This window comes from Anastrepha ludens, chromosome 2, assembly GCF_028408465.1.
Source record: "Anastrepha ludens isolate Willacy chromosome 2, idAnaLude1.1, whole genome shotgun sequence".
Taxonomy (NCBI): domain Eukaryota; kingdom Metazoa; phylum Arthropoda; class Insecta; order Diptera; family Tephritidae; genus Anastrepha; species Anastrepha ludens.
Window position 1 is genome coordinate 161,831,935 of NC_071498.1, and position 11,605 is coordinate 161,843,539.

Genomic DNA, 11,605 nt, shown 5'->3' on the forward strand with positions numbered 1-11,605 from the left:
ATGTGGCTGGAGATGTACGGTGGTGTGGTGATGATTAAATACTTTTTTGAAGTGAAAACTTCTTTAGAATCGTTGGGAGTGATTTTAGAAAAAGTGAAACGAAAAAAGCGACCATCTTGGCTACGAATATTACATATAAACGTAGCGACGAACTAAATAACTTTTAGGCCAGCGCCGACAGTATGGCGCGATAGCCGAGCGGCTAGCAATGTGAGCTTCCGATCCAAAATTCTTGGTTCGAATCACAAGAAAAAAATTTTTTTTTTTTTTTTGAAATTTGCATTGTAGGACATTTCTGATTATTTATTGAAAACAGTTTTTTGGCTTTTCTATTTTTGGTTTAGATACTGAAAGTCAGTTTAAGTGAATCGGTATAAATATTTCGTACATTAATTTTTGTGAGCGTGTAATTCTCAAAAGGTTTATTAGAAAATGTATTGACTAGGTAGTTTGTTGGTTGTGTATGGTTATCGCTTCTCGGCCTTATGGCTAAGATCAAAGTGTAGCTCAGGTCCGGAAGGCGGGCCTCACAGCGGTGGACAAAGCCATCAAGAGAGCAGGTAAACGCTGGCTGAACCTTCCGCAGCGCGCCAGTCCGGAGGTGGTCTTCATACCCCCGTATAGGGGTGGTGGAGGGTTGCTTCCGTTGGCGGACCTGGCAGACGTACTCACGGTAGCTCATGCGTTCAGGATGTTAACCTGTGCGGATGGGTCCGTGAGCGCCTTGGCGAGGGAGACGCTGTCGGATACGGTTCAGCGGAAGCTGAAAAGACCACCAGTGCAGCAGGACATCGCTGAATACCTCTCTGGCTCATTGGAGGGGGAGTTCTTTGGGCCCAGCACCGACAATTCCTCATTTTGGTCACGTGTCAGAGTGGCAACGAGACGCCAAGCTGCGAAGCTGGAGCTGAAATGGAGACACGATGGCGGCCGGGACGAACTATCGCTGGAGTGTAAGAGCTCTAGAGGCAGAACAGTCATCATCCCCCCAGAGGCCAGGATCCAGGTGATCAACCGGCTGAGAACGGCCATACAGGAGCACTACCTCGCGACGCTCCTCGCGAAGCCAGACCAGGGAAAAGTCTACGAGGTTTCATCTGGTGTAAGGGTCGCCAATCATTTTATGAGAAGCGGCAGCTACACCAGGTTTGCCGAGTGGCGTTTTGTCCACCGCGCCCGGCTCGACGTGCTCCCATTAAACGGGGCACGAAGATGGGGTGAGGGGGACAAGCGCTGCCGTAGATGTAATCATGTCCCCCCGGGGAAAACGGTCTTGAAGCCCACTTTATCTGTTCTTATCAGCTTAACATCTGATAGATCCTCCATTGGAGGACAACAAATGTTAAACTGATTTTTGGAAATGGGCGGAGTGTTTTAGGGGCTTGCTCCACCTCTGCCACGGGTTGGCCCGGTATTGCAGTACGGCCGGGATTTCGGCCCAAATTATTGAATAAATACAAGAAGAAATATACTAATACATTTAGCTTTGGTGGGAAGAGACATAAATTTTTATATGAATACAAGTAGACGAAAATGGAAGAAATTTGTAAGTCTGTTTCTTCGGTCCGTTTGGGTATTTTTTTTGACAACATCGAAACCAAAGCATTTGTATCATATTTTATCTATCATAAGCCACTCGTATCATTTGTTGAAATTGAAAACATTGAGGATGAATAATAATAAAATGAAGAAAATAAAATATGAACTTTATAGCAATATTATAATGAACCTATAATTATCCCGCTCCTAATGCTGCTTTCGTCTTATTCTCTCTCAGTTTGTTTTACGGAAGGAGAAAAAAGGTGTCATACTTTACAGAGCATTTTCGAATATTAGCTGGAATTAAAAAGTAAGAAATATAAGAAGTAAAGGAACAGTTTTGATTATTGATTGATTGGATTAAAAATTGAACTTGATCTACAAGAATAAATCGTTTTTTTCGATATTTCGAAGGTATAGTATCTTAAAAAAATACTGTGAAATTTTCATGAGGAAATTTCTAATATTATACCTTCTATAGCCCATTAATTATGTAGAGAGCGGTCCGCGCGCTTCTGTACCTCAAACTTTAAACTCATTTATCTCGAAACTGTATTTTAAAACCCTGCTCGAGTTGTAACTCAAAAAGTTATGTACCGATTTGTTTGAAGTTTGGTGAGGCTTTTCTGGACATTACTATCGAAAGGATAAACCTAAAACTTCAGATATGTCGCGTTGATAAATTACTTTGTGGCGGCTAAAAATGTTCATCAAATAGCGCGAAATTCGTACCTTTTTTTCAAAGGCTTATTTTATAATTTTTTTTTTTTTGTCGGGACAACTAGCAAGTTCAGCACTCAGACATTAATTAAGTCCATTGTACTACACTTGGATTCCCTTTTAATTTTCTTTAAATCTACCCGATCTCCGAAGAAATCTGATTAGCCACCAAAGAGCCAAGGTGGTCGCTTCTTAACACATCAGTGCCAAAGACCTCAAACCTCATTCGAGCGAAGGCTGGGCAGATGCACAAAAAGTGGTCCGCAATCTCATCTTCCTCTCCTGATTTGGGCAGAGTGCACTGTTTGAGATGCCCATCTTTTCCATGTCTTTCGCCCATAAAAAGTGGGCCGCCATCAACCCAATCAGCTGCCTACAGTCCCTTCTGCTTAATGACAGGAGGATCTGCGACAGTCGGTCGGATATGGCAGGTAACATCAGTTTAGTCCATCTGCAGCCTCTCTCAGCCTGCCAAGCTCGCTTGTGGGTGGTAGCTACCCATTTGCTAACCGTGGCTGTGATGGCTGCATAAGCGAGTGGCAAAACGGGCTCTGGGCCAAATAAGTTGGCCTCAGAGCCCATCTTAGCTTAGGAGTCAGAGGTCTCGTTACCCGCGATACCCACGTGTCCCGGGACCCATGTTAGCATCAGGCTATTATGTCTACCGACATAGTTCAGCCTGGATTTACAGGACTTGACTACCCCTGATGTGGTTGGAGGGCTGTCTAAGGCCATAAGCGCAGCTTGGCTGTCGCTGCAGACACATATAGATCTGCCTCTCCATCGTTTTTCCACAACAAAGTTCATCGCTTCTTGAACTGCATACACCTCCGCTTGAAACACAGATGCATGCATTCCAAGAGCAAAGTGCAGTTTTGTCCCGCTGGATTCCACGTGGACCCCAGAGCCGGAGCCATGCTCGGTCCTGGAGCCATCCGTAGAAATGCGAAAACAATGTTTGCCGAGCTCATTTTCTGAGTCTTCCCACAACTGAGCCTCTGGTAGTACTACACTGTATCTCTTTTCAAGTACCACTCTTGATGGCATGGAGTCAAGGTGGTGAGTAGAGGATCGATTACCATGCACCAGAGCAATGCAGATAGCACACCGCCTTGGGGGCAGCCTCTATTAACCCCAGATGACACCAGCAGATCTTCCTTTGCTCGCACCGAAACGATTCTTTGGGTCAGTAACGAACGAATCCAATTTACTAGCACCCGGTCTACGCCGTGCCTACTAGTAGAGTTACACAGCTGTCAAAAGTGGTATTATCAAACGCCCGCTCTATGTCTAAAAAGATGCCCATAGCGTAGACCCTCCTGTCAATGGCCAGCTCTACCCTAGCAACAAGGTTTTGCAGTGCCGACTCGCAGGATGTTCCACTCTGATAGGTATGCTGAAATAGAGACAGAGGGTGAGACTTCAGCGACTTCTGACGTATGCGCAGTTCCACCAGTCGTTCGAGACTTTTCAGCATAAATGAGGTCATGCTGATGGGTCTAAAGCCTTTGGGGCTGGTGTAGTCGTCTTTTCCAATCTTTGGGATGAAAGCGACCCTCACCATCCTCCAAGAGCGTGGTATGAAAGCCAGTGCCAGGCATGCCGAGAAGATTTTCTTCAGGGCTGCTGTCGCGGACTCTGCGCCTTCCTTCAGCATGGCAGGATATATGCCATCTGGTCCGGGCGACTTGTAGCCGCCAAAAGATTTGATGGCAAATCGAATGGCGGCCTCATTCACCACAGATTTCGCAACGAACCAGTCATGCCGAGAATGTGTAACAGCACTGACAACTGCCTCTATCAATAAGGGCTGTTGTCGGCTGACGCTTATCTGATTACCAGGAAAGTGAGATTCCATCAGCAAGCTGAGTGTCTCACTTTGCCGCTCCGTGAATGAGCCATCAGATTTCCTAAGTGACCCCAGCTTTGCAGTTGGATCCCTTTTCAGGATCCTAACCAATATCGCCGTGTCACTCAGAGATTCAATACCGCTGCAGAATTCCCTAAATGAGGCTCTTTTCGATTCCCGAATGAGCCTCTTGTAGTTCTTCTGAACATCACGGTATCGCTCCCAGTCCTCTGCAAGGTTAGTCTTGAGGGCCCGGTTTAGAAGTTTTCTCGACTCACGCCTCAACATCTGGAGCTCTCTATTCCACCAAGGAACGGGAGTCCGGCTAGGGAGAGGTCGAATTGGACAGGCTGACTCAAAACATTCGGTTAGGGCAGCGTTGAGTTTCTCACCAGCCGCCTCAATGGCCTGTTCTTTTCGAAGTCTTGGTGGCGCAACGTCAAGATCCCGCAACGCCTCCCTAAACTTCTGCCAGTCTGTTTTTCTGGGGTTTCTTGAGGGCAATGGTATTTGTGCCTCCTCGCCACACCAAAACTCAATGTACGTTGGTCGAGAGCCCCGTCCATTGCACTTGCTGCCGCCCCAGATTGTATGCTTGGCATTAGCATCGCAACATAGGTTGAGGCACAGATTGTGCCGCTCACAGAACCTCACGAGACTAGTGGCCTTCTCGGGTGGTGGCCCTTCCAGAGCATCGTAAGGAAAATAAGCAGATGTAATCACAAACTACCAGGTCTTGGCAACAGAATTGCTCAAGACCCGTCACAGTGAGATGGGATGATACTATAAGGCCGGCCCTAGGTCTACTCGAACTCCTATCAAATAATAACGTGTCCCCTTTCAGCGCACTTAAGCCACAGAGACCCAGGGCTCTTGCACTGCTGTTATGTGTTATTTTATAATTAATTTTGTACTTGTTTTACAAAGAAAGTGGCCAATAATCTCCTCCTCTGAAAGGGTTAAATCGTAAACCTAGCTTTTCTGCGTGTGTGCCGATCGTCCAAAGACCGATAAACACAGTTACGAGTTTGGAAGTTGAATGGCGAGGAGTCACCAGAACTTTCAGGGCCCTGAGTCTATTGTACTACGGCCAAAGAGTTATCGAAATAGCACACGAAGAAATGGAGCTCGATCAGATCTGCCCCTTTCTGAGAAATAAGTTGTGCAATTCCTCTTTAAAAAGTTTCAAGCGAATGCCGATGACCGGGTGAGAGGTCTCTGAGACCAATTTAGAAATGGAAGGCTCTTCCGAAATTTCATTTCCCTGTATGTATGTTCCTGTGTCCTGGAACACAGATCAGAAAAAGATTACTTGCACACCAAGAGATTTGATCTCCTTCTTACATGAGTTGACCACTTTGAATCTGCACCATAGCTTCGTCAGTGCTTTGATTGCAACTTCTGATAAAATCTTAATATCTCCCTCACTCCCGCATTTTCTAAGTATTCTGTTAGCCTGCACTAAAGGCTCTGGAGAACGCAAAGCCAACTTCAAAGATTGTTCAAGGATATAAGAAGAAACTTTATTCTCTTGCCAGACAGAATAAGCTTGCACTTATAAGGGTTGCAGGGCACTGCGGTGTTCAAGGGAATGAAATTGCTGATGAGTTGGCCAACTGTGGATCTGCGGTTACTCCACAGCGACCACAGCCAATAAGCGGAATCAGTTCTGCAGGAATCATGAACTGGATCACCGATTATGTATGCAATTAACATAAAGAGCGAGTCTAGTCAAGAATACTGCAGAGCTGGAAAGTGCAGAAAACTGTCGAACTTTCTTTTAAAATTTGGAAGAAAAGACGTTCGGTTGATGGTCGGTATTATTTAAAGAACACAGTCGAAGGAGTCATCGTATGACCACCATTGGAATCATTGAGGACCCACTGTGCCTGTCGTGCTGGGAGGAGGCGGATAGCACTGAGCACTTTCTCTGTGAGTGTCCTCCATTTGCTAGAGCAAGCCTACGAATTTTGGATTCCGATGCCATGAGGATGAGTAATATTCGTTCTCTCAAACTGGTGGATATTTTCAGATTTGCCAAAGAATCTGGACAGCTCTCACAGGTCTAGCTATCTCTGTATCTGTTTCTATTCTATCCCATTTATTTCTTTCTGTTACTTCTCTCCTTTCCTCCTTGACTATCTACTTTTGCTTTCATCCATTCACTTGATGTTTTCATTCAAGGAGAGGCCTTGAAGGCCATCTGCAGGCTGAAATACAATGGGAATTGGTACGGCTCCTATCCAGCATTGGACAACAGAGAAGGCATGGACTTCGATCCAACTCGCCGTGCCCCTTGACTACATGGCATCCGGAGTCGTGCTTGACAGAAGATACAGTGTGATGATGTCAGAGGCTCAACTGTCGTCAAACTCAGAAAATGAGCACGGCAAACACTGTTTTCGCATTTTCGCGGATGGAATCCAATAGGACAAAATTACACTTTGCTCTTGTATCTGTGTTTCAAGCGGAGGTGTATGCCGTTCAAAAAGCGATGAACTTTGTTGTGGAAAACAGATGGAGAGGCATATCTATATGTGTCTGCAGCGACAGCCAAGCTGCGCTCATGGCCTTAGATGGCCCCTAACCCCTTCAAGGGTAAGTTGAACTATGTCGGTAGGCATAATAGCCTGATGCTAACCTGGGTCTCGGCATATGTGGGTATCGCGGGTAACGAGATATCTGACTCTTTAGCCAGACTGGGCTCTAAGACCAACTTTTTAGGCCCGGAGCTCGTTCTGCCACTCGCTTTTGCAGCCATCAAAGCCACGGTTAGCAAATGGGTAACTACCACCCACAAGCGAACTTAGCAGGGTGAGAGAGGCTGCAGATGAACTAAACTGATGTTACCTGTCATGTCCAACCGACTGCCGCAGTTCCTTCTGTCATAAAGCAGGGGAGGCTGGTCACTGTAGGAGGCTAGTTGGACTGATGACGGGCTACTTTCTATGAGGAAAACACATGGATAAGGTGGGACTCTCAGACAGTGTATTCTGCCCACCATGTGAAGAGGAGGATGAGACGGCGGACCACTTTCTGTGTGTCTGGTCCGCCTTCGTTCGAATCAGGCTTGTGGTCTTTGGCACTGATGTGTTATGAAGCGACCACCGTGGCTCCTAGGCACCGCAAGACCTACTCAGATCTCAGCCTCTTCGGAGATTGGATCGATTTAAAGAACATTAAAAGGGAACCCAAATTGTCTCGCTCTCGACGTAAGCGGAGAAAGACGGTGGCTAAAAAAAGCACACCTCCCTCAATCTGTTTTTTTTTTGTTTTTTTTTTTTTAACTTTTTATTTGTTTATTGAATCTGCCTTTTCAAAGGCCTCACAATAAGTATTCAAATCTTAGAACTAAAAAGAAAAATTTTATTTTATCTCATTTTCTACAATAAATAATTATCAAATGGCCCTCTACTCATCGGGGTGGTAGGTCAATTCTTCGAAGCCTGGTCGTATGTTGCGTACTCAGGAGTTGACGTGCGAACGGGTTCGGGTGATCTTGCAATTTCAACTGATAGTTTTCACGAACTTTTTTGAATACTTCCTTCACCATCGGTACATCTAGATCCCTATGGATGTTGTCGTTTCTTATATACCACGGCGCTCCAGTTATGGTTCTTAAAATTTTCGACTGTGCTCTCTGTATAAGATCGATACTGGAACTGCTGGCCGTTCCCCACAATTGGACTCCATAAGTCCAAATTGGTTTCAAAATTGCCTTGTACAAGAGGACTTTACAGTCAAGGCTCAATCTTGATTGCTCATTAATTAGCCAGTGAAGGTTTGAAGCTTTGATTCTCATATTAAGCCGCTTTGCCTCGATGTGGCGTCTCCATGTTAAACGCCTATCTAGGTGAACGCCAAGATATGTGACGTGATCAGACTGTGGTATGCATACGTTGTTAAGGGTAACCGAGGGACAGTCTCCTCTTCTAAGCGAAAATGTGACATGTTTACTTTTTATTTCGTTCACTTTTATTCTCCATTTTTTCAGCCACTTTTCTAAAAGTCTGAGATATTTATTTAGCTCTCCAGATGCCAGAGACGGATCATTTTGAGAACTAAGCACAGCGGTGTCGTCAGCGAATGTAGATATAGTCAAACTATCGCACTCGGGCAGATCAGAAGTATAAATTAAATACAAAATTGGGCCTAGTACACTGCCTTGAGGGACACCAGCTTCAATTTCATATTCATGAGACACATAATCGTTGCATTTTACTCTGAATTGTCTGTTTGTTAAGTACGATTCCAGAACTTTGTGTGTAATAGGTGGCAAACAGCGTTTTATTTTATGTATGAGACCCTCATGCCAAACTTTGTCAAATGCCTGTGCCACATCTATAAAAATTGCTGAACAGTATTTTTTAAGTTCAAAACATTTTCTTATTTCCGCAGTTAACCGATTTACTTGCTCGATTGTCCCATGTTGTTCTCGAAAACCAAACTGATGTGGAGGGATTATATTACGTTCGTTTAAAATCGGCATCATTTTGTTTCTCAAAACTTTTTCAAATAATTTTGACAAACACGGCAACAAACTGATTGGTCGATAGGACGATGGCACATTTAAGTCTTTGCCCGGCTTAGGAATCATTATTATTAAAGACGTTTTCCAGCTCTTTGGAAAAATGCCTACCTCGATGATTGCATTAAATATTACAGACAGCACAATTATAGCGACTTGTGGTATATTTTTTATCATTAATGGTGTTATTGCGTCATAACCTGGCGCCTTTTTCACCTTAAGATTCTTGTTAATAACTGCCTGAATATCTTCAGGAGCTATGTTGATTGGTTCTGAGTTTAACGATGCGTTGCCACTACTTTCTTCTGGTATTTGTTCATTTGCAGAAGAATTTGGTTGGAAAACATTACTCAGATGATCAGCGAATATCGACGCTTTATCTTCAGCGCTACGAGCCCATGTACCGTCAGGTTTTCTTAGGGGGCTTTGTACTTCTACTGGCGTCTTAATGGTCTTAGCTGCTTTCCATATAGAAAAATTTGTGTGCTTTGTATTGGATAAGCTCTCAATATAGTTTTTGTTTTTACGATCTTCGTCCAAGTGAAGTGCACATCGCAGTTTTCTATTTGCAGCAGACAGCCTTTGCTTAGCACCAGGGGATCTGTTTTGTTGCCATTCTCTTCTTAACCTTCTTTTTTCCAGTAGTAGTCCTTCAATTTCAGAGTTGGAAACATTTGTGGCAAATTTTGGACTTAATTGGTATTTAGAGTGATCTAAAGCTGATGTCATCACAAACGTGAAGTCATCAACAGATTTTTCAATTTCAGCCTCGCTATGAACTACAGGATTTGTGTTAATGTGGCTGCTAATAAATTTTTTGTACTTCAACCAGTTTGTTTTATATTTAGAGTCAATTGCAGAGCCAGGTATATTAGCGTAATAGGTTAATATTACTGGGGAATGATCTGATGATAAATCATACGACGTTTCTGTAGTGACTGAGTTTCGATTTATATTTCTCGATATAGCAAAATCTATGAGGTCAGGAACTTTTTTGGGATCAGAGGGCCAATAGGTGGGATGTCCGGGAGATATGACATCCAATTCGTTTTTTCGATCAATTAAAGTCTTATATAACTGCCTACCTTTGGGATTCACTAATCGAGAGCCCCAATACGTGTGTTTTGCATTATAGTCTCCACAAGCTAGAAAACGTTTCCCCAATCTGCTAAAATATTCCTCAAACTGCTCTTTTGTAACAGCAAATCTTGGTGGACAATAAACTGAGCTAATTGTTAAATCACCATATCCGACCTCAAGGTGAATGGATATTGCCTGCAGATAGTCTTTTGCAAATGCATCTAAAACGTAGTGTCGTATTCTATTCTTTGTTAGGATGCCTGTACCGCCATGTGCTTTACCATCGGGGTGATTTGTAAAATGGAACATATATCCAGGAATATTAAAATTATATCTATTTGTGAGATGAGTCTCAGATATCAACATTATGTCAATACAATTTTTTTGTAAAAAATGGCAAACTTCTATTTTATTTTGGTTTAAACCATTTGCGTTCCAAAAAGCCATTTTTAAATAACTCATTTCTTTGCCAATAGTATTTGAAGCATTTGGTTCTGCGTTCTCAGAAGCTCTTGAAGAGTATTTTGCATGGAAGACATAATGCTGGTAATATTCTGGTTAAAAGCGTTCATATTTTGGGTAAGTGTATACATTATACCCTCCAAACCTCCAAAATTCTGGGGAGCACTAGCTTGTTGGGTACCTGATTTTACAATATTGGCATATGAGATGGCTCCTGACTGGAGTGGAATTTCTTGATTTTGTTGCTGAATTTTTCCTCCGATACCAGAAACTGTAACGCTTGTAGGTCTGGTAGATGTTGCTACTTCTGTGTTTCTAAATTCAACAATTTCTCCTCTCGCTTGCTGCTTTCTCTCGTTTAACCTTTTCAACAAGTCTTTATAAACGGGGCACCCTCGATAGTTTGCAGTGTGATCACCACCGCAGTTTCCGCATTTTCTACTTAGGCCTTCTTTAGCTGCAGTGCATTCGTTAGAACCATGCTGATCACCACATGCAACACACACTACAGGTAGTGTACAGTAATTCTTTGTATGGCCAAATTCTTGGCAATTTCCGCACTGTACAGGCCCATTACGCTTGAGGGGCTCCTCCACGTGTATTCTTCGATTTAATAAATATCTCAAGGAATAAATGGGATGCGTTTCATTCCCTTTCAACTTCCTTGTGTCAGGCTCCAACTCAACCTTGAACATTGGTTGTGGAATTTTATTTTTGTTAAAAATGTTAACGACGCTCTTGGTTTTATACCCGAGCTCTTCCAGGGCCTCTTTGATTTCTTTGGAGTCCACAGTGTGCTCAATACCTTTAAAAACAACTGAAAGTCCCTTGCTACTTTTCAATTGGTAAGTATAAAAATTTTTATTGCTTTCCTCCAAAAGTTTCGAAATTTTCCTATAGTCAACCTCGTTGTATATGACTATTTTAGTTTCATGGATATGACCTTTTCTTATCGGAACAATGTGGAAATTATTTTTCCCAACTGTATCAATAATTTGTTTCACCAAATTATTAGAACTATGTTCACGAAGGAATATTGGCGGTGGTTTAAGTGATTTTTTATTTTCATTCACATCTACAACTTTATCATTGTTGTCTTCACTTAAAATAGCAAACCTGTTGCTATTATTATTGGTACTGCCTTCGACTACCTTTTGTTTTTTCATAGTTGGAACTTGTTTTTCAGGGCTTAGATTTCTTTTATTTATGTTGATGTAACGAAGTATACCAGATTGAACCTTTGGTATTGCACCCTTTGATTTATTGGTATTATCGATACTTAATTTCTCACTTGTTATGCACTTCTCTGTTTTTTGCTGTATATTTATTTCTTTATTTTTAGACACCGTTGTTGTTGTTGTTTGTGTGTTTTTATTCTCATTGATTTGTGTAATGTCCAAACACTGTTTTTGCATGATTTCGTGCGT

The 11,605-nt window shown here is 42.8% G+C and overlaps 1 pseudogene; it reads left to right on the forward strand.

Moving 5' to 3' along the window:
• Positions 1-1,266: 1,266 nt before the first annotated feature.
• Positions 1,267-1,447, forward strand: LOC128856155 (U2 spliceosomal RNA; annotated as a pseudogene).
• The last annotated feature ends 10,158 nt before the right edge of the window (positions 1,448-11,605 follow it).